This window comes from Schistocerca cancellata, chromosome 1, assembly GCF_023864275.1.
Source record: "Schistocerca cancellata isolate TAMUIC-IGC-003103 chromosome 1, iqSchCanc2.1, whole genome shotgun sequence".
In the NCBI taxonomy this organism is placed as follows: domain Eukaryota; kingdom Metazoa; phylum Arthropoda; class Insecta; order Orthoptera; family Acrididae; genus Schistocerca; species Schistocerca cancellata.
In genome coordinates this window covers 120,072,593-120,097,739 of record NC_064626.1, presented here as the reverse complement: position 1 = coordinate 120,097,739, position 25,147 = coordinate 120,072,593, and positions in this window count along the sequence as shown.

Sequence of the window (25,147 nt, the reverse complement as noted above, 5' to 3'; positions counted from 1 at the left end):
TTGAGCTTTTCCTGGGACAGCAGTATTAGATTCCGATGCACAATTGCAGGTTTACTGTATCCCTTGGACCTTCAAATCAACGATGAAACACAGAAATTGCATCGATATTGAATACAAAAGGCAAAATGTCGACTTATTTACAAGAGGAGTAACTCTTCTAATAGTTCGTGCTTTGAACCTTTCCTGGGACAGCAGTATTAGATTCCGATGCACCATTGCAGGTTTACTGTGTCCCTTGGACCTTCAAAAGACGATGAAACACAGAAATTGCATCGATATTGAAAAAAAAAGGCAAAATGTCGACTTATTTACAAGAGGAGTAACTCTTCTAATAGTTCGTGCTTTTAGCCCCGCCCGGAACAGCAGTATTACATTCCGATGCACCATTGCAGGTTTACAGTATCCCTTGGACCTTCAAATCAACGATGAAACACAGAAATTGCATCGATATTGAATACAAAAGGCAAAATGTCGACTTATTTACAAGAGGAGTAACTCTTCTAATAGTTCGTGCTTTGAGCTTTTCCTGGGACAGCAGTATTAGATTCCGATGCACCATTGCAGGTTTACTGTATCCCTTGGACCTTCAAATCAAGGATGAAACACAGAAATTGCATCGATATTGAATACAAAAGGCAAAATGTCGACTTATTTACAAGAGGAGTAACTCTTCTAATAGTTCGTGCTTTGAACCTTTCCTGGGACAGCAGTATTAGATTCCGATGCACCATTGCAGGTTTACTGTGTCCCTTGGACCTTCAAAAGACGATGAAACACAGAAATTGCATCGATATTGAAAAAATAGGCAAAATGTCGACTTATTTACAAGAGGAGTAACTCTTCTAATAGTTCGTGCTTTTAGCCCCTCCTGGAACAGCAGTATTACATTCCGATGCACCATTGCAGGTTTACTGTATCCCTTGGACCTTCAAATCAACGATGAAACACAGAAATTGCATCGATATTGAAAACAATAGGCAAAATATTGACTTATTTATAAGAGGAGTAATTCTTCTAATAGTTCGTGCTTTGAGCCTTTCCTGGGACAGCAGTATTACATTCCGATGCAACATTGCAGGTTTACTGTATCCCTTAGACCTTCAAATCAACGATGAAACACAGAAGTTGCATCGATATTGAATACAAAAGGCAAAATGTCGACTTATTTACAAGAGGAGTAACTCTTCTAATAGTTCGTGCTTTGAGGCTTTCCTGGGACAGTAGTATTAGATTCCGATGCACCATTGCAGGTTTACTATATCCCTTAGACCTTCAAATCAACGATGAAACACAGAAGTTGCATCAATATTGAATACAAAAGGCAAAATGTCGACTTATTTACAAGAGGAGTAACTCTTCTAATAGTTCGTGCTTTGAGGCTTTCCTGGGACAGCAGTATTAGATTCCGATGCACCATTGCTGGTTCACTATATCCCTTGGACCTTCAAATCAACGATGAAACACAGAAATTGCATCGATATTGAATACAAAAGGCAAAATGTCGACTTATTTACAAGAGAAGTAACTCTTCTAATATTTCGTGTTTTGAGCTTTTCCTGTGACAGCAGTATTAGATTCCGATGCACCATTGCAGGTTTACTGTATCCCTTGGACCTTCAAATCAACGATGAAACACAGAAATTGCATCGATATTGAATACAAAAGGCAAAATATCGACTTATTTACAAGAGAAGTAACTCTTCTAATAGTTCGTGCTTTTAGCCCCTCCCGGAACAGCAGTATTACATTCCGATGCACCATTGCAGGTTTACTATATCCCTTGGACCTTCAAATCAACGATGAAACACAGAAATTGCATCGATATTGAATACAAAAGGCAAAATGTCGACTTATTTACAAGAGGAGTAACTCTTCTAATAGTTCGTGCTTTGAACCTTTCCTGGGACAGCAGTATTAGATTCCGATGCACCATTGCAGATTTACTGTATCCCTTGGACCTTCAAAAGACGTTGAAACACAGAAATTGCATCAATATTGAAAAAAAAGGCAAAATGTCGACTTATTTACAAGAGGAGTAACTCTTCTAATAGTTCGTGCTTTTAGCCCCTCCCGGAACAGCAGTATTACATTCCGATGCACCATTGCAGGTTTACTGTATCCCTTGGACCTTCAAATCAACGATGAAACACAGAAATTGCATCGATATTGAATACAAAAGGCAAAATACCGACTTATTTATAAGAGGAGTAATTCTTCTAATAGTTCGTGCTTTGAGCCTTTCCTGGGACAGCAGTATTACATTCCGATGCAACATTGCAGGTTTACTGTATCCCTTAGACCTTCAAATCAACGATGAAACACAGAAATTGCATCGATATTGAATACAAAAGGCAAAATGTCGACTTATTTACAAGAGGAGTAACTCTTCTAATAGTTCGTGCTTTGAGCTTTTCCTGTGACAGCAGTATTAGATTCCGATGCACCATTGCAGGTTTACTGTATCCCTTGGACCTTCAAATCAACGATGAAACACAGAAATTGCATCGATATTGAATACAAAAGGCAAAATATCGACTTATTTACAAGAGGAGTAACTCTTCTAATAGTTCGTGCTTTTAGCCCCTCCCGGAACAGCAGTATTACATTCCGATGCACCATTGCAGGTTTACTGTATCCCTTGGACCTTCAAATCAACGATGAAACACAGAAATTGCATCGATATTGAATACAAAAGGCAAAATGTCGACCTATTTACAAGAGGAGTAACTCTTCTAATAGTTCGTGCTTGTAGCCTCGCCTGGAACAGCAGTATTACATTCCGATGCACCATTGCAGGTTTACTGTATCCCTTGGACCTTCAAATCACCGATGAAACACAGAAATTGCATCGATATTGAATACAAAAGGCAAAATATCGACTTATTTATAAGAGGAGTAATTCTTCTAATAGTTCGTGCTTTGAGCCTTTCCTGGGACAGCAGTATTAGATTCCGATGCACCATTGCAGGTTTACTGTATCCCTTGGACCTTCAAATCAACGATGAAACACAGAAATTAAATCGATATTGAATACAAAAGGCAAAATGTCGACTTATTTACAAGAGGAGTAACTCTTCTAATAGTTCGTGCTTTGAGCTTTTCCTGTGACAGCAGTATTAGATTCCGATGCACCATTGCAGGTTTACTGTATCCCTTGGACCTTCAAATCAACGATGAAACACAGAAATTGCATCGATATTGAATACAAAAGGCAAAATGTCGACTTATTTACAACAGGAGTAATTCTTCTAATAGTTCGTGATTTTAGCCTTTCCTGGAACAGCAGTGTTACATTCCGATGCACCATTGCAGGTTTACTGTATCCCTTGGGCCTTCAAATCACCGATGAAACACAGAAATTGCATAGATATTGAATACAAAAGGCAAAATGTCGACTTACTTACAAGAGGAGTAACTCTTCTAATAGTTCGTGTTTTGGCCTCTCCTGGAACAGAAGTATTACATTCCGATGCACCATTGCAGGTTTACTGTATCCCTTGGACCTTCAAATCAACGATGAAACACAGAAATTGCATCGATATTGAATACAAAAGGCAAAATGTCGACTTATTTACAAGAGGAGTAACTCTTCTAATAGTTCGTGATTTTAGACCCTCCCGGAACAGCAGTATTACATTCCGATGTACCATTGCAGGTTTACTGTATCCCTTGGACCTTCAAATCAACGATGAAACACAGAAATTGCATCGATATTGAATACAAAAGGCAAAATGTCGACTTATTTACAAGAGGAGTAACTCTTCTAATAGTTCGTGATTTTAGCCTCTCCTGGAACAGCAGTATTACATTCCGATGCACCATTGCAGGTTTTCTGTATCCCTTGGACCTTCAAATCAACGATGAAACACAGAAATTGCATCGATATTGAATACAAAAGGCAAAATATCAACTTATTTATAAGAGGAGTAATTCTTCTAATAACTCGTGCTTTGAGCCTTTCCTGGGACAGCAGTATTAGATTCCGATGCACCATTGCAGGTTTACAGTATCCCTTGGACCTTCAAATCAACGATGAAACACAGAAATTGCATCGATATTGAATACAAAAGGCAAAATGTCGACTTATTTACAAGAGGAGTAACTCTTCTAATAGTTCGTGCTTTGAGCTTTTCCTGGGACAGCAGTATTAGATTCCGATGCACCATTGCAGGTTTACTGTATCCCTTGGACCTTCAAATCAAGGATGAAACACAGAAATTGCATCGATATTGAATACAAAAGGCAAAATGTCGACTTATTTACAAGAGGAGTAACTCTTCTAATAGTTCGTGGTTTGAACCTTTCCTGGGACAGCAGTATTAGATTCCGATGCACCATTGCAGGTTTACTGTGTCCCTTGGACCTTCAAAAGACGATGAAACACAGAAATTGCATCGATATTGAAAAAAAAGGCAAAATGTCGACTTATTTACAAGAGGAGTAACTCTTCTAATAGTTCGTGCTTTGAGCTTTTCCTGTGACAGCAGTATTAGATTCCGATGCACCATTGCAGGTTTACTGTATCCCTTGGACCTTCAAATCAACGATGAAACACAGAAATTGCATCGATATTGAATACAAAAGGCAAAATATCGACTTATTTACAAGAGGAGTAACTCTTCTAATAGTTCGTGCTTTTAGCCCCTCCCGGAACAGCAGTATTACATTCCGATGCACCATTGCAGGTTTACTGTATCCCTTGGACCTTCAAATCAACGATGAAACACAGAAATTGCATCGATATTGAATACAAAAGGCAAAATGTCGACCTATTTACAAGAGGAGTAACTCTTCTAATAGTTCGTGCTTGTAGCCTCGCATGGAACAGCAGTATTACATTCCGATGCACCATTGCAGGTTTACTGTATCCCTTGGACCTTCAAATCACCGATGAAACACAGAAATTGCATCGATATTGAATACAAAAGGCAAGATATCGACTTATTTATAAGAAGAGTAATTCTTCTAATAGTTCGTGCTTTGAGCCTTTCCTGGGACAGCAGTATTAGATTCCGATGCACCATTGCAGGTTTACTGTATCCCTTGGACCTTCAAATCAACGATGAAACACAGAAATTGCATCGATATTGAATACAAAAGGCAAAATATCGACTTATTTACAAGAGAAGTAACTCTTCTAATAGTTCGTGCTTTTAGCCCCTCCCGGAACAGCAGTATTACATTCCGATGCACCATTGCAGGTTTACTGTATCCCTTGGACCTTCAAATCAACGATGAAACACAGAAATTTCATCGATATTGAATACAAAAGGCAAAATGTCGACTTATTTACAAGAGGAGTAACTCTTCTAATAGTTCGTGCTTTGAACCTTTCCTGGGACAGCAGTATTAGATTCCGATGCACCATTGCAGATTTACTGTATCCCTTGGACCTTCAAAAGACGTTGAAACACAGAAATTGCATCGATATTGAAAAAAAAAGGCAAAATGTCGACTTATTTACAAGAGGAGTAACTCTTCTAATAGTTCGTGGTTTTAGACCCTCCCGGAACAGCAGTGTTACATTCCGATGCACCATTGCAGGTTTACTGTATCCCTTGGACCTTCAAATCAACGATGAAACACAGAAATTGCATCGATATTGAATACAAAAGGCAAAATATCGACTTATTTATAAGAGGAGTAATTCTTCTAATAGTTCGTGTTTTGACCCTTTCCTGGGACAGCAGTATTACATTCCGATGCAACATTGCAGGTTTACTGTATCCCTTAGACCTTCAAATCAACGATGAAACACAGAAGTTGCATCGATATTGAATACAAAAGGCAAAATATCGACTTATTTACAAGAGGAGTAACTCTTATAATAGTTCGTGCTTTGAGCTTTTCCTGTGACAGCAGTATTAGATTCCGATGCACCATTGCAGGTTTACTGTATCCCTTGGACCTTCAATTCAACGATGAAACACAGAAATTGCATCGATATTGAATACAAAAGGCAAAATATCGACTTATTTATAAGAGGAGTAATTCTTCTAATAGTTCGTGCTTTGAGCCTTTCCTGGGACAGCAGTATTACATTCCGATGCACCATTGCAGGTTTACTGTATCCCTTGGACCTTCAAATCACCGATGAAACACAGAAATTGCATCGATATTGAATACAAAAGGCAAAATATCGACTTATTTATAAGAGGAGTAATTCTTCTAATAGTTCGTGCTTTGAGCCTTTCCTGGGACAGCAGTATTAGATTCCGATGCACCATTGCAGGTTTACTGTATCCCTTGGACCTTCAAATCAACGATGAAACACAGAAATTAAATCGATATTGAATACAAAAGGCAAAATGTCGACTTATTCACAAGAGGAGTAACTCTTCTAATAGTTCGTGCTTTGAGCTTTTCCTGTGACAGCAGTATTAGATTCCGATGCACCATTGCAGGTTTACTGTATCCCTTGGACCTTCAAATCAACGATGAAACACAGAAATTGCATCGATACTGAATACAAAAGGCAAAATGTCGACTTATTTACAAGAGGGGTAACTCTTCTAATAGTTCGTGCTTTGAATCTTTCCTGGGACAGCAGTATTAGATTCCGATGCACCATTGCAGGTTTACTGTATCCCTTGGACCTTCAAAAGACGATGAAACACAGAAATTGCATCGATATTGAAAAAAAAAGGCAAAATGTCGACTTATTTACAAGAGGAGTAACTCTTCTAATAGTTCGTGCTTGTAGCCCCTCCCGGAACAGAAGTATTACATTCCGATGCACCATTGCAGGTTTACTGTATCCCTTGGACCTTCAAATCAACGATGAAACACAGAAATTGCATCGATATTGAATACAAAAGGCAAAATGTCGACTTATTTACAAGAGGAGTAACTCTTCTAATAGTTCGTGATTTTAGCCTCTCCTGGAACAGCAGTATTACATTCCGATGCACCATTGCAGATTTACTGTATCCTTTGGGCCTTCAAATCACCGATGAAACACAGAAATTGCATCGATATTGAATACAAAAGGCAAAATGTCGGCTTACTTACAAGAGGAGTAACTCTTCTAATAGTTCGTGTTTTAGCCTTTCCTGGGACAGCAGTATTAGATTCCGATGCACAATTGCAGGTTTACTGTATCCCTTGGACCTTCAAATCAACGATGAAACACAGAAATTGCATCGATATTGAATACAAAAGCAAAATGTCGACTTATTTACAAGAGGAGTAACTCTTCTAATAGTTCGTGCTTTGAACCTTTCCTGGGACAGCAGTATTAGATTCCGATGCACCATTGCAGGTTTACTGTGTCCCTTGGACCTTCAAAAGACGATGAAACACAGAAATTGCATCGATATTGAAAAAAAAAGGCAAAATGTCGACTTATTTACAAGAGGAGTAACTCTTCTAATAGTTCGTGCTTTTAGCCCCTCCCGGAACAGCAGTATTACATTCCGATGCACCATTGCAGGTTTACTGTATCCCTTGGACCTTCAAATCAACGATGAAACACAGAAATTGCATCGATATTGAATACAAAAGGCAAAATATCGACTTATTTATAAGAGGAGTAATTCTTCTAATAGTTCGTGCTTTGAGGCTTTCCTGGGACAGCAGTATTAGATTCCGATGCACCATTGCAGGTTTACTATATCCCTTAGACCTTCAAATCAACGATGAAACACAGAAGTTGCATCGATATTGAACACAAAAGGCAAAATGTCGACTTATTTACAAGAGGAGTAACTCTTCTAATAGTTCGTGCGTTGAGGCTTTCCTGGGAGAGCAGTATTAGATTCCGATGCACCATTGCAGGTTTACTATATCCCTTGGACCTTCTAATCAACGATGAAACACAGAAATTGCATCGATATTGAATAAAAAGGCAAAATGTCGACTTATTTACAAGAGGAGTAACTTTTCTAATAGTTCGTGATTTGAGCTTTTCCTGTGACAGCAGTATCAGATTCCGTTGCACCATTGCAGGTTTACTGTATCCCTTGGACCTTCAAATCAACGATGAAACACAGAAATTGCATCGATATTGAATACAAAAGGCAAAATATCAACTTATTTACAAGAGGAGTAACTTTCCTAATAGTTCGTGCTTTTAGCCTCTCCCGGAACAGCAGAATTACATTCCGATGCACCATTGCAGGTTTACTGTATCCCTTGGACCTTCAAATCACCGATGAAACACAGAAATTGCATAGATATTGAATACAAAAGGCAAAATATCGACTTATTTATAAGAGGAGTAATTCTTCTAATAGTTCGTGCTTTGAGCCTTTCCTGGGACAGCAGTATTAGATTCCGATGCACCATTGCAGGTTTACTGTATCCCTTGGACCTTCAAATCAACGATGAAACACAGAAATTGCATCGATATTGAATACAAAAGGCAAAATGTCGACTTATTTACAAGAGGAGTAACTCTTCTAATAGTTCGTGCTTTGAGCTTTTCCTGTGACAGCAGTATTAGATTCCGATGCACCATTGCAGGTTTACTGTATCCCTTGGACCTTCAAATCAACGATGAAACACAGAAATTGCATCGATATTGAATACAAAAGGCAAAATATCGACTTATTTACAAGAGGAGTAACTCTTCTAATAGTTCGTGATTTTAGCCTCTCCTGGAACAGCAGTATTACATTCCGATGCATCATTGCAGGTTTACTGTATCCCTTGGGCCTTCAAATCACCGATGAAACACAGAAATTGCATCGATATTGAATACAAAAGGCAAAATGTCGACTTATTTACAAGAGGAGTAACTCTTCTAATAGTTCGTGGTTTTAGCCCCTCCCGGAACAGCAGTATTACATTCCGATGCACCATTGCAGGTTTACTGTATCCCTTGGACCTTCAAATCAACGATGAAACACAGAAATTGCATCGATATTGAATACAAAAGGCAAAATATCGACTTATTTATAAGAGGAGTAATTCTTCTAATAGTTCGTGTTTTGACCCTTTCCTGGGACAGCAGTATTACATTCCGATGCAACATTGCAGGTTTACTGTATCCCTTAGACCTTCAAATCAACGATGAAACACAGAAGTTGCATCGATATTGAATACAAAAGGCAAAATATCGACTTATTTACAAGAGGAGTAACTCTTCTAATAGTTCGTGCTTTTAGCCTCTCCCGGAACAGCAGAATTACATTCCGATACACCATTGCAGGTTTACTGTATCCCTTGGACCTTCAAATCACCGATGAAACACAGAAATTGCATAGATATTGAATACAAAAGGCAAAATATCGACTTATTTATAAGAGGAGTAATTCTTCTAATAGTTCGTGCTTTGAGGCTTTCCTGGGACAGCAGTATTAGATTCCGATGCACCATTGCAGGTTTACTATATCCCTTAGACCTTCAAATCAACGATGAAACACAGAAGTTGCATCGATATTGAACACAAAAGGCAAAATGTCGACTTATTTACAAGAGGAGTAACTTTCCTAATAGTTCGTGCTTTTAGCCCCTCCCGGAACAGCAGTATTACATTCCGATGCACCATTGCAGGTTTACTGTATCCCTTGGACCTTCAAATCACCGATGAAACACAGAAATTGCATAGATATTGAATACAAAAGGCAAAATATCGACTTATTTATAAGAGGAGTAATTCTTCTAATAGTTCGTGCTTTGAGGCTTTCCTGGGACAGCAGTATTAGATTCCGATGCACCATTGCAGGTTTACTATATCCCTTAGACCTTCAAATCAACGATGAAACACAGAAATTGCATCGATATTGAATACAAAAGGCAAAATATCAACTTATTTACAAGAGGAGTAACTTTCCTAATAGTTCGTGCTTTTAGCCCCTCCCGGAACAGCAGTATTACATTCCGATGCACCATTGCAGGTTTACTGTATCCCTTGGACCTTCAAATCAACGATGAAACACAGAAATTGCATCGATATTGAATACAAAAGGCAAAATATCGACTTATTTATAAGAGGAGTAATTCTTCTAATAGTTCGTGCTTTGAGGCTTTCCTGGGACAGCAGTATTAGATTCCGATGCACCATTGCAGGTTTACTATATCCCTTAGACCTTCAAATCAACGATGAAACACAGAAGTTGCATCGATATTGAACACAAAAGGCAAAATGTCGACTTATTTACAAGAGGAGTAACTCTTCTAATAGTTCGTGCGTTGAGGCTTTCCTGGGAGAGCAGTATTAGATTCCGATGCACCATTGCAGGTTTACTATATCCCTTGGACCTTCTAATCAACGATGAAACACAGAAATTGCATCGATATTGAATAAAAAGGCAAATTGTCGACTTATTTACAAGAGGAGGAACTTTTCTAATAGTTCGTGATTTGAGCTTTTCCTGTGACAGCAGTATCAGATTCCGTTGCACCATTGCAGGTTTACTGTATCCCTTGGACCTTCAAATCAACGATGAAACACAGAAATTGCATCGATATTGAATACAAAAGGCAAAATATCAACTTATTTACAAGAGGAGTAACTTTCCTAATAGTTCGTGCTTTTAGCCTCTCCCGGAACAGCAGAATTACATTCCGATGCACCATTGCAGGTTTACTGTATCCCTTGGACCTTCAAATCACCGATGAAACACAGAAATTGCATAGATATTGAATACAAAAGGCAAAATATCGACTTATTTATAAGAGGAGTAATTCTTCTAATAGTTCGTGCTTTGAGCCTTTCCTGGGACAGCAGTATTAGATTCCGATGCACCATTGCAGGATTACTGTATCCCTTGGACCTTCAAATCAACGATGAAACACAGAAATTGCATCGATATTGAATACAAAAGGCAAAATGTCGACTTATTTACAAGAGGAGTAACTCTTCTAATAGTTCGTGCTTTGAGCTTTTCCTGTGACAGCAGTATTAGATTCCGATGCACCATTGCAGGTTTACTGTATCCCTTGGACCTTCAAATCAACGATGAAACACAGAAATTGCATCGATATTGAATACAAAAGGCAAAATATCGACTTATTTACAAGAGGAGTAACTCTTCTAATAGTTCGTGATTTTAGCCTCTCCTGGAACAGCAGTATTACATTCCGATGCATCATTGCAGGTTTACTGTATCCCTTGGGCCTTCAAATCACCGATGAAACACAGAAATTGCATCGATATTGAATACAAAAGGCAAAATGTCGACTTATTTACAAGAGGAGTAACTCTTCTAATAGTTCGTGGTTTTAGCCCCTCCCGGAACAGCAGTATTACATTCCGATGCACCATTGCAGGTTTACTGTATCCCTTGGACCTTCAAATCAACGATGAAACACAGAAATTGCATCGATATTGAATACAAAAGGCAAAATATCGACTTATTTATAAGAGGAGTAATTCTTCTAATAGTTCGTGTTTTGACCCTTTCCTGGGACAGCAGTATTACATTCCGATGCAACATTGCAGGTTTACTGTATCCCTTAGACCTTCAAATCAACGATGAAACACAGAAGTTGCATCGATATTGAATACAAAAGGCAAAATATCGACTTATTTACAAGAGGAGTAACTCTTCTAATAGTTCGTGATTTTAGACCCTCCCGGAACAGCAGTATTACATTCCGATGTACCATTGCAGGTTTACTGTATCCCTTGGACCTTCAAATCAACGATGAAACACAGAAATTGCATCGATATTGAATACAAAAGGCAAAATGTCGACTTATTTACAAGAGGAGTAACTCTTCTAATAGTTCGTGATTTTAGCCTCTCCTGGAACAGCAGTATTACATTCCGATGCACCATTGCAGGTTTTCTGTATCCCTTGGACCTTCAAATCAACGATGAAACACAGAAATTGCTTCGATATTGAATACAAAAGGCAAAATATCAACTTATTTATAAGAGGAGTAATTCTTCTAATAACTCGTGCTTTGAGCCTTTCCTGGGACAGCAGTATTAGATTCCGATGCACCATTGCAGGTTTACAGTATCCCTTGGACCTTCAAATCAACGATGAAACACAGAAATTGCATCGATATTGAATACAAAAGGCAAAATGTCGACTTATTTACAAGAGGAGTAACTCTTCTAATAGTTCGTGCTTTGAGCTTTTCCTGGGACAGCAGTATTAGATTCCGATGCACCATTGCAGGTTTACTGTATCCCTTGGACCTTCAAATCAAGGATGAAACACAGAAATTGCATCGATATTGAATACAAAAGGCAAAATGTCGACTTATTTACAAGAGGAGTAACTCTTCTAATAGTTCGTGGTTTGAACCTTTCCTGGGACAGCAGTATTAGATTCCGATGCACCATTGCAGGTTTACTGTGTCCCTTGGACCTTCAAAAGACGATGAAACACAGAAATTGCATCGATATTGAAAAAAAAGGCAAAATGTCGACTTATTTACAAGAGGAGTAACTCTTCTAATAGTTCGTGCTTTGAGCTTTTCCTGTGACAGCAGTATTAGATTCCGATGCACCATTGCAGGTTTACTGTATCCCTTGGACCTTCAAATCAACGATGAAACACAGAAATTGCATCGATATTGAATACAAAAGGCAAAATATCGACTTATTTACAAGAGGAGTAACTCTTCTAATAGTTCGGGCTTTTAGCCCTCCCGGAACAGCAGTATTACATTCCGATGCACCATTGCAGGTTTACTGTATCCCTTGGACCTTCAAATCAACGATGAAACACAGAAATTGCATCGATATTGAATACAAAAGGCAAAATGTCGACCTATTTACAAGAGGAGTAACTCTTCTAATAGTTCGTGCTTGTAGCCTCGCATGGAACAGCAGTATTACATTCCGATGCACCATTGCAGGTTTACTGTATCCCTTGGACCTTCAAATCACCGATGAAACACAGAAATTGCATCGATATTGAATACAAAAGGCAAAATATCGACTTATTTATAAGAGGAGTAATTCTTCTAATAGTTCGTGCTTTGAGCCTTTCCTGGGACAGCAGTATTAGATTCCGATGCACCATTGCAGGTTTACTGTATCCCTTGGACCTTCAAATCAACGATGAAACACAGAAATTGCATCGATATTGAATACAAAAGGCAAAATATCGACTTATTTACAAGAGAAGTAACTCTTCTAATAGTTCGTGCTTTTAGCCCCTCCCGGAACAGCAGTATTACATTCCGATGCACCATTGCAGGTTTACTGTATCCCTTGGACCTTCAAATCAACGATGAAACACAGAAATTTCATCGATATTGAATACAAAAGGCAAAATGTCGACTTATTTACAAGAGGAGTAACTCTTCTAATAGTTCGTGCTTTGAACCTTTCCTGGGACAGCAGTATTAGATTCCGATGCACCATTGCAGATTTACTGTATCCCTTGGACCTTCAAAAGACGTTGAAACACAGAAATTGCATCGATATTGAAAAAAAAAGGCAAAATGTCGACTTATTTACAAGAGGAGTAACTCTTCTAATAGTTCGTGGTTTTAGACCCTCCCGGAACAGCAGTGTTACATTCCGATGCACCATTGCAGGTTTACTGTATCCCTTGGACCTTCAAATCAACGATGAAACACAGAAATTGCATCGATATTGAATACAAAAGGCAAAATATCGACTTATTTATAAGAGGAGTAATTCTTCTAATAGTTCGTGTTTTGACCCTTTCCTGGGACAGCAGTATTACATTCCGATGCAACATTGCAGGTTTACTGTATCCCTTAGACCTTCAAATCAACGATGAAACACAGAAGTTGCATCGATATTGAATACAAAAGGCAAAATATCGACTTATTTACAAGAGGAGTAACTCTTCTAATAGTTCGTGATTTGAGCTTTTCCTGTGACAGCAGTATTAGATTCCGATGCACCATTGCAGGTTTACTGTATCCCTTGGACCTTCAATTCAACGATGAAACACAGAAATTGCATCGATATTGAATACAAAAGGCAAAATATCGACTTAATTATAAGAGGAGTAATTCTTCTAATAGTTCGTGCTTTGAGCCTTTCCTGGGACAGCAGTATTACATTCCGATGCACCATTGCAGGTTTACTGTATCCCTTGGACCTTCAAATCACCGATGAAACACAGAAATTGCATCGATATTGAATACAAAAGGCAAAATATCGACTTATTTATAAGAGGAGTAATTCTTCTAATAGTTCGTGCTTTGAGCCTTTCCTGGGACAGCAGTATTAGATTCCGATGCACCATTGCAGGTTTACTGTATCCCTTGGACCTTCAAATCAACGATGAAACACAGAAATTAAATCGATATTGAATACAAAAGGCAAAATGTCGACTTATTTACAAGAGGAGTAACTCTTCTAATAGTTCGTGCTTTGAGCTTTTCCTGTGACAGCAGTATTAGATTCCGATGCACCATTGCAGGTTTACTGTATCCCTTGGACCTTCAAATCAACGATGAAACACAGAAATTGCATCGATATTGAATACAAAAGGCAAAATGTCGACTTATTTACAAGAGGGGTAACTCTTCTAATAGTTCGTGCTTTGAATCTTTCCTGGGACAGCAGTATTAGATTCCGATGCACCATTGCAGGTTTACTGTATCCCTTGGACCTTCAAAAGACGATGAAACACAGAAATTGCATCGATATTGAAAAAAAAAGGCAAAATGTCGACTTATTTACAAGAGGAGTAACTCTTCTAATAGTTCGTGCTTGTAGCCCCTCCCGGAACAGAAGTATTACATTCCGATGCACCATTGCAGGTTTACTGTATCCCTTGGACCTTCAAATCAACGATGAAACACAGAAATTGCATCGATATTGAATACAAAAGGAAAAATGTAGACTTATTTACAAGAGGAGTAACTCTTCTAATAGTTCGTGATTTTAGCCTCTCCTGGAACAGCAGTATTACATTCCGATGCACCATTGCAGATTTACTGTATCCTTTGGGCCTTCAAATCACCGATGAAACACAGAAATTGCATCGATATTGAATACAAAAGGCAAAATGTCGGCTTACTTACAAGAGGAGTAACTCTTCTAATAGTTCGTGTTTTAGCCTTTCCTGGGACAGCAGTATTAGATTCCGATGCACAATTGCAGGTTTACTGTATCCCTTGGACCTTCAAATCAACGATGAAACACAGAAATTGCATCGATATTGAATACAAAAGCAAAATGTCGACTTATTTACAAGAGGAGTAACTCTTCTAATAGTTCGTGCTTTGAACCTTTCCTGGGACAGCAGTATTAGATTCCGATGCACCATTGCAGGTTTACTGTGTCCCTTGGACCTTCAAAAGACGATGAAACACAGAAATTGCATCGATATTGAAAAAAAAAGGCAAAATGTCGACTTATTTACAAGAGGAGTAACTCTTCTAATAGTTCGTGCTTTTAGCCCCTCCCGGAACAGCAGTATTACATTCCGATGCACCATTGCAGGTTTACTGTATCCCTTGGACCTTCAAATCAACGATGAAACACAGAAATTGCATCGATATTGAATACAAAAGGCAAAATATCGACTTATTTATAAGAGGAGTAATTCTTCTAATAGTTCGTGCTTTGAGGCTTTCCTGGGACAGCAGTATTAGATTCCGATGCACCATTGCAGGTTTACTATATCCCTTAGACCTTCAAATCAACGATGAAACACAGAAGTTGCATCGATATTGAACAGAAAAGGCAAAATGTCGACTTATTTACAAGAGGAGTAACTCTTCTAATAGTTCGTGCGTTGAGGCTTTCCTGGGAGAGCAGTATTAGATTCCGATGCACCATTGCAGGTTTACTATATCCCTTGGACCTTCTAATCAACGATGAAACACAGAAATTGCATCGATATTGAATAAAAAGGCAAAATGTCGACTTATTTACAAGAGGAGTAACTTTTCTAATAGTTCGTGATTTGAGCTTTTCCTGTGACAGCAGTATCAGATTCCGTTGCACCATTGCAGGTTTACTGTATCCCTTGGACCTTCAAATCAACGATGAAACACAGAAATTGCATCGATATTGAATACAAAAGGCAAAATATCAACTTATTTACAAGAGGAGTAACTTTCCTAATAGTTCGTGCTTTTAGCCTCTCCCGGAACAGCAGAATTACATTCCGATGCACCATTGCAGGTTTACTGTATCCCTTGGACCTTCAAATCACCGATGAAACACAGAAATTGCATAGATATTGAATACAAAAGGCAAAATATCGACTTATTTATAAGAGGAGTAATTCTTCTAATAGTTCGTGCTTTGAGCCTTTCCTGGGACAGCAGTATTAGATTCCGATGCACCATTGCAGGTTTACTGTATCCCTTGGACCTTCAAATCAACGATGAAACACAGAAATTGCATCGATATTGAATACAAAAGGCAAAATGTCGACTTATTTACAAGAGGAGTAACTCTTCTAATAGTTCGTGCTTTGAGCTTTTCCTGTGACAGCAGTATTAGATTCCGATGCACCATTGCAGGTTTACTGTATCCCTTGGACCTTCAAATCAACGATGAAACACAGAAATTGCATCGATATTGAATACAAAAGGCAAAATATCGACTTATTTACAAGAGGAGTAACTCTTCTAATAGTTCGTGATTTTAGCCTCTCCTGGAACAGCAGTATTACATTCCGATGCATCATTGCAGGTTTACTGTATCCCTTGGGCCTTCAAATCACCGATGAAACACAGAAATTGAATCGATATTGAATACAAAAGGCAAAATGTCGACTTATTTACAAGAGGAGTAACTCGTCTAATAGTTCGTGGTTTTAGCCCCTCCCGGAACAGCAGTATTACATTCCGATGCACCATTGCAGGTTTACTGTATCCCTTGGACCTTCAAATCAACGATGAAACACAGAAATTGCATCGATATTGAATACAAAAGGCAAAATATCGACTTATTTATAAGAGGAGTAATTCTTCTAATAGTTCGTGTTTTGACCCTTTCCTGGGACAGCAGTATTACATTCCGATGCAACATTGCAGGTTTACTGTATCCCTTAGACCTTCAAATCAACGATGAAACACAGAAGTTGCATCGATATTGAATACAAAAGGCAAAATATCGACTTATTTACAAGAGGAGTAACTCTTCTAATAGTTCGTGCTTTGAGCTTTTCCTGTGACAGCAGTATTAGATTCCGATGCACCATTGCAGGTTTACTGTATCCCTTGGACCTTCAAATCAAGGATGAAACACAGAAATTGCATCGATATTGAATACAAAAGGCAAAATATCGACTTATTTATAAGAGATGTAATTCTTCTAATAGTTCGTGCTTTGAGCCTTTCCTGGGACAGCAGTATTACATTCCGATGCACCATTGCAGGTTTACTGTATCCCTTGGACCTTCAAATCACCGATGAAACACAGAAATTGCATCGATATTGAATACAAAAGGCAAAATATCGACTTATTTATAAGAGGAGTAATTCTTCTAATAGTTCGTGCTTTGAGCCTTTCCTGGGACAGCAGTATTAGATTCCGATGCACCATTGCAGGTTTGCTGTATCCCTTGGGCCTTCAAATCACCGATGAAACACAGAAATTGCATCGATATTGAATACAAAAGGCAAAATGTCGGCTTACTTACAAGAGGAGTAACTCTTCTAATAGTTCGTGTTTTAGCCTTTCCTGGGACAGCAGTATTAGATTCCGATGCACCATTGCAGGTTTACTGTATCCCTTGGACCTTCAAATCAACGATGAAACACAGAAATTGCATCGATATTGAATACAAAAGGCAAAATATCGACTTATTTATAAGAGGAGTAATTCTTCTAATAGTTCGTGCTTTGAGACTTTCCTGGGACAGCAGTATTAGATTCCGATGCACCATTGCAGGTTTACAGTATCCCTTGGACCTTCAAATCAAGGATGAAACACAGAAATTGCATCGATATTGAATACAAAAGGCAAAATGTCGACTTATTTACAAGAGGAGTAACTCTTCTAATAGTTCGTGCTTTGAGCTTTTCCTGGGACAGCAGTAATAGATTCCGATGCACAATTGCAGGTTTACTGTATCCCTTGGACCTTCAAATCAACGATGAAACACAGAAATTGCATCGATATTGAATACAAAAGCAAAATGTCGACTTATTTACAAGAGGAGTAACTCTTCTAATAGTTCGTGCTTTGAACCTTTCCTGGGACAGCAGTATTAGATTCCGATGCACCATTGCAGGTTTACTGTGTCCCTTGGACCTTCAAAAGACGATGAAACACAGAAATTGCATCGATATTGAAAAAAAAAGGCAAAATGTCGACTTATTTACAAGAGGAGTAACTCTTCTAATAGTTCGTGCTTTTAGCCCCTCCCGGAACAGCAGTATTACATTCCGATGCACCATTGCAGGTTTACTGTATCCCTTGGACCTTCAAATCAACGATGAAACACAGAAATTGCATCGATATTGAATACAAAAGGCAAAATATCGACTTATTTATAAGAGGAGTAATTCTTCTAATAGTTCGTGCTTTGAGCCTTTCCTGGGACAGCAGTATTACATTCCGATGAAACATTGCTGGTTTACTGTATCCCTTAGACCTTCAAATTAACGATGAAACACAGAAGTTGCATCGATATTGAATACAAAAGGCAAAATGTCGACTTATTTACAAGAGGAGTAACTCTTCTAATAGTTCGTGCTTTGAGGCTTTCCTGGGACAGCAGTATTAGATTCCGATGCACCATTGCAGGTTTACTATATCCCTTAGACCTTCAAATCAACGATGAAACACAGAAGTTGCATCGATATTGAACACAAAAGGCAAAATGTCGACTTATTTACAAGAGGAGTAACTCTTCTAATAGTTCGTGCGTTGAGGCTTTCCTGGGAGAGCAGTATTAGATTCCGATGCACCATTGCAGGTTTACTATATCCCTTGGACCTTCTAATCAACGATGAAACACAGAAATTGCATCGATATTGAATAAAAAGGCAAAATGTCGACTTATTTACAAGAGGAGTAACTTTTCTAATAGTTCGTGATTTGAGCTTTTCCTGTGACAGCAGTATTAGATTCCGTTGCACCATTGCAGGTTTACTGTATCCCTTGGACCTTCAAATCAACGATGAAACACAGAAATTGCATCGATATTGAATACAAAAGGCAAAATATCAACTTATTTACAAGAGGAGTAACTTTTCTAATAGTTCGTGCTTTTAGCCTCTCCCGGAACAGCAGAATTACATTCCGATGCACCATTGCAGGTTTACTGTATCCCTTGGACCTTCAAATCACCGATGAAACACAGAAATTGCATAGATATTGAATACAAAAGGCAAAATATCGACTTATTTATAAGAGGAGTAATTCTTCTAATAGTTCGTGCTTTGAGCCTTTCCTGGGACAGCAGTATTAGATTCCGATGCACCATTGCAGGTTTACTGTATCCCTTGGACCTTCAAATCAACGATGAAACACAGAAATTGCATCGATATTGAATACAAAAGGCAAAATGTCGACTTATTTACAAGAGGAGTAACTCTTCTAATAGTTCGTGCTTTGAGCTTTTCCTGTGACAGCAGTATTAGATTCCGATGCACCATTGCAGGTTTACTGTATCCCTTGGACCTTCAAATCAACGATGAAACACAGAAATTGCATCGATATTGAATACAAATGGCAAAATGTCGACTTATTTACAACAGGAGTAATTCTTCTAATAGTTCGTGATTTTAGCCTCTCCTGGAACAGCGGTGTTACATTCCGATGCACCATTGCAGGTTTACTGTATCCCTTGGGCCTTCAAATCACCGATGAAACACAGAAATTGCATAGATATTGAATACAAAAGGCAAAATGTCGACTTACTTACAAGAGGAGTAACTCTTCTAATAGTTCGTGTTTTAGCCTTTCCTGGGACAGCAGTATTAGATTCCGATGCACTATTGCAGGTTTACTGTATCCCTTGGACCTTCAAATCAACGATGAAACACAGAAATTGCATCGAAATTGAATACAAAAGGCAAAATATCGACTTATTAATAAGAGGAGTAATTCTTCTAATAGTTCGTGCTTTGAGCCTTTCCTGGGACAGCAGTATTAGATTCCGATGCACCATTGCAGGTTTACTGTATCCCTTGGACCTTCAAATCAACGATGAAACACAGAAATTGCATCGATATTGAATACAAAAGGCAAAATGTCGACTTATTTACAAGAGGAGTAACTCTTCTAATAGTTCGTGCTTTGAGCTTTTCCTGGGACAGCAGTATTAGATTCCGATGCACCATTGCAGGTTTACTGTATCCCTTGGACCTTCAAATCAAGGATGAAACACAGAAATTGCATCGATATTGAATACAAAAGGCAAAATGTCGACTTATTTACAAGAGGGGTAACTCTTCTAATAGTTCGTGCTTTGAACCTTTCCTGGGACAGCAGTATTAGATTCCGATGCACCATTGCAGGTTTACTGTATTCCTTGGACCTTCAAAAGACGATGAAACACAGAAATTGCATCGATATTGAATACAAAAGGCAAAATGTCGACTTATTTACAAGAGGAGTAACTCTTCTAATAGTTCGTGTTTGTAGCCCCTCCCGGAACAGCAGTATTACATTCCGATGCACCATTGCAGGTTTACTGTATCCCTTGGACCTTCAAATCAACGATGAAACACAGAAATTGCATCGATATTGAATACAAAAGGCAAAATGTCGACTTATTTACAAGAGGAGGAACTCTTCTAATAGTCCGTGATTTTAGCCTCTCCTGGAACAGCAGTATTACATTCCGATGCATCATTGCAGGTTTACTGTATCCCTTGGGCCTTCAAATCACCGATGAAACACAGAAATTGCATCGATATTGAATACAAAAGGCAAAATGTCGACTTATTTACAAGAGGAGTAACTCTTCTAATAGTTCGTGCTTTGAACCTTTCCTGGGACAGCAGTATTAGATTCCGATGCACCATTGCAGGTTTACTGTGTCCCTTGGACCTTCAAAAGACGATGAAACACAGAAATTGCATCGATATTGAAAAAAAAAGGCAAAATGTCGACTTATTTACAAGAGGAGTAACTCTTCTAATAGTTCGTGCGTTGAGGCTTTCCTGGGACAGCAGTATTAGATTCCGATGCACCATTGCAGGTTTACTATATCCCTTGGACCTTCTAATCAACGATGAAACACAGAAATTGCATCGATATTGAATAAAAAGGCAAAATGTCGACTTATTTACAAGAGGAGTAACTTTTCTAATAGTTCGTATTTTGAGCTTTTCCTGTGACAGCAGTATTAGATTCCGTTGCACCATTGCAGGTTTACTGTATCCCTTGGACCTTCAAATCAACGATGAAACACAGAAATTGCATCGATATTGAATACAAAAGGCAAAATATCAACTTATTTACAAGAGGAGTAACTTTTCTAATAGTTCGTGCTTTTAGCCTCTCCCGGAACAGCAGAATTACATTCCGATGCACCATTGCAGGTTTACTGTATCCCTTGGACCTTCAAATCACCGATGAAACACAGAAATTGCATAGATATTGAATACAAAAGGCAAAATATCGACTTATTTATAAGAGGAGTAATTCTTCTAATAGTTCGTGCTTTGAGCCTTTCCTGGGACAGCAGTATTAGATTCCGATGCACCATTGCAGGTTTACTGTATCCCTTGGACCTTCAAATCAACGATGAAACACAGAAATTGCATCGATATTGAATACAAAAGGCAAAATGTCGACTTATTTACAAGAGGAGTAACTCTTCTAATAGTTCGTGCTTTGAGCTTTTCCTGTGACAGCAGTATTAGATTCCGATGCACCATTGCAGGCTTACTGTATCCCTTGGACCTTCAAATCAACGATGAAACACAGAAATTGCATCGATATTGAATACAATTGGCAAAATGTCGACTTATTTACAACAGGAGTAATTCTTCTAATAGTTCGTGATTTTAGCCTCTCCTGGAACAGCAGTGTTACATTCCGATGCACCATTGCAGGTTTACTGTATCCCTTGGGCCTTCAAATCACCGATGAAACACAGAAATTGCATAGATATTGAATACAAAAGGCAAAATGTCGACTTACTTACAAGAGGAGTAACTCTTCTAATAGTTCGTGTTTTACCCTTTCCTGGGACAGCAGTATTAGATTCCGATGCACCATTGCAGGTTTACTGTATCCCTTGGACCTTCAAATCAACGATGAAACACAGAAATTGCATCGAAATTGAATACAAAAGGCAAAATATCGACTTATTTATAAGAGGAGTAATTCTTCTAATAGTTCGTGCTTTGAGCCTTTCCTGGGACAGCAGTATTAGATTCCGATGCACCATTGCAGGTTTACTGTATCCCTTGGACCTTCAAATCAACGATGAAACACAGAAATTGCATCGATATTGAATACAAAAGGCAAAATGTCGACTTATTTACAAGAGGGGTAACTCTTCTAATAGTTCGTGCTTTGAACCTTTCCTGGGACAGCAGTATTAGATTCCGATGCACCATTGCAGGTTTACTGTATTCCTTGGACCTTCAAAAGACGATGAAACACAGAAATTGCATCGATATTGAATACAAAAGGCAAAATGTCGACTTATTTACAAGAGGAGTAACTCTTCTAATAGTTCGTGTTTGTAGCCCCTCCCGGAACAGCAGTATTACATTCCGATGCACCATTGCAGGTTTACTGTATCCCTTGGACCTTCAAATCAACGATGAAACACAGAAATTGCATCGATATTGAATACAAAAGGCAAAATGTCGACTTATTTACAAGAGGAGTAACTCTTCTAATAGTTCGTGATTTTAGCCTCTCCTGGAACAGCAGTATTACATTCCGATGCATCATTGCAGGTTTACTGTATCCCTTGGGCCTTCAAATCACCGATGAAACACAGAAATTGCATCGATATTGAATACAAAAGGCAAAATGTCGACTTACTTACAAGTGGAGTAACTCTTCTAATAGTTCGTGTATTAGCCTTTCCTGGGACAGCAGTATTAGATTCCGATGCACCATTGCAGGTTTACTGTATCCCTTGGACCTTCAAATCAACGATGAAACACAGAAATTGCATCGATATTGAATACAAAAGGCAAAATATCGACTTATTTATAAGAGGAGTAATTCTTCTAATAGTTCGTGCTTTGAGCCTTTCCTGGGACAGCAGTATTAGATTCCGATGCACCATTGCAGGTTTACAGTATCCCTTGGACCTTCAAATCAACGATGAAACACAGAAATAACATCGATATTGAATACAAAAGGCAAAATGTCGACTTATTTACAAGAGGAGTAACTCTTCTAATAGTTCGTGCTTTGAGCTTTTCCTGGGACAGCAGTATTAGATTCCGATGCACCATTGCAGGTTTACTATATCCCTTGGACCTTCAAATCAAGGATGAAACACAGAAATTGCATCGATATTGAATACAAAAGGCAAAATGTCGACTTATTTACAAGAGGGGTAACTCTTCTAATAGTTCGTGCTTTGAACCTTTCCTGGGACTGCAGTATAAGATTCCGATGCACCATTGCAGGTTTACTGTATCCCTTGGACCTTCAAAAGACGATGAAACACAGAAATTGCATCGATATTGAAAAAAAAGGCAAAATGTCGACTTATTTACAAGAGGAGTAACTCTTCTAATAGTTCGTGCTTGTAGCCCCTCCCGGAACAGCAGTATTACATTCCGATGCACCATTGCAGGTTTACTGTATCCCTTGGACCTTCAAATCAACGATGAAACACAGAAATTGCATCGATATTGAATACAAAAGGCAAAATGTCGACTTATTTACAAGAGGAGTAACTCTTCTAATAGTTCGTGATTTTAGCCTCTCCTGGAACAGCAGTATTACATTCCGATGCACCATTGCAGGTTTACTGTATCCCTTGGGCCTTCAAATCACCGATGAAACACAGAAATTGCATCGATATTGAATACAAAAGGCAAAATGTCGGCTTACTTACAAGAGGAGTAACTCTTCTAATAGTTCGTGTTTTAGCCTTTCCTGGGACAGCAGTATTAGATTCCGATGCACCATTGCAGGTTTACTGTATCCCTTGGACCTTCAAATCAACGATGAAACACAGAAATTGCATCGATATTGAATACAAAAGGCAAAATATCGACTTATTTATAAGAGGAGTAATTCTTCTAATAGTTCGTGCTTTGAGCCTTTCCTGGGACAGCAGTATTAGATTCCGATGCACCATTGCAGGTTTACAGTATCCCTTGGACCTTCAAATCAAGGATGAAACACAGAAATTGCATCGATATTGAATACAAAAGGCAAAATGTCGACTTATTTACAAGAGGAGTAACTCTTCTAATAGTTCGTGCTTTGAGCTTTTCCTGCGACAGCAGTATTAGATTCCGATGCACCATTGCAGCTTTACTGTATCCCTTGGACCTTCAAATCAAGGATGAAACACAGAAATTGCATCGATATTGAATACAAAAGGCAAAATGTCGACTTATTTACAAGAGGAGTAACTCTTCTAATAGTTCGTGCTTTGAACCTTTCCTGGGACAGCAGTATTAGATTCCGATGCACCATTGCAGGTTTACTGTGTCCCTTGGACCTTCAAAAGACGATGAAACACAGAAATTGCATCGATATTGAAAAAAAAGGCAAAATGTAGACTTATTTACAAGAGGAGTAACTCTTCAAATAGTTCGTGCTTTTAGCCCCTCCCGGAACAGCAGTATTACATTCCGATGCACCATAGTAGGTTTACTGTATCCCTTGGACCTTCAAATCAACGATGAAACACAGAAATTGCATCGATATTGAATACAAAAGGCAAAATGTCGACTTATTTACAAGAGGAGTAACTCTTCTAATAGTTCGTGCTTGTAGCTTCTCCTGGAACAGCAGTATTACATTCCGATGCACCATTGCAGGTTTACTGTATCCCTTGGACCTTCAAATCAACGATGAAACACAGAAATTGCATAGATATTGAATACAAAAGGCAAAATGTCGACTTATTTACAAGAGGAGTAACTCTTCTAATAGTTCGTGCTTGTAGCCCCTCCCGGAACAGCAGTATTACATTCCGATGCACCATTGCAGGTTTACTGTATCCCTTGGACCTTCAAATCAACGATGAAACACAGAAATTGCATCGATATTGAATACAAAAGGCAAAATGTCGACTTATTTACAAGAGGAGTAACTCTTCTAATAGTTCGTGCTTTGAGGCTTTCCTGGGACAGCAGTATTAGATTCCGATGCACCATTGCAGGTTTACTATATCCCTTGGACCTTCAA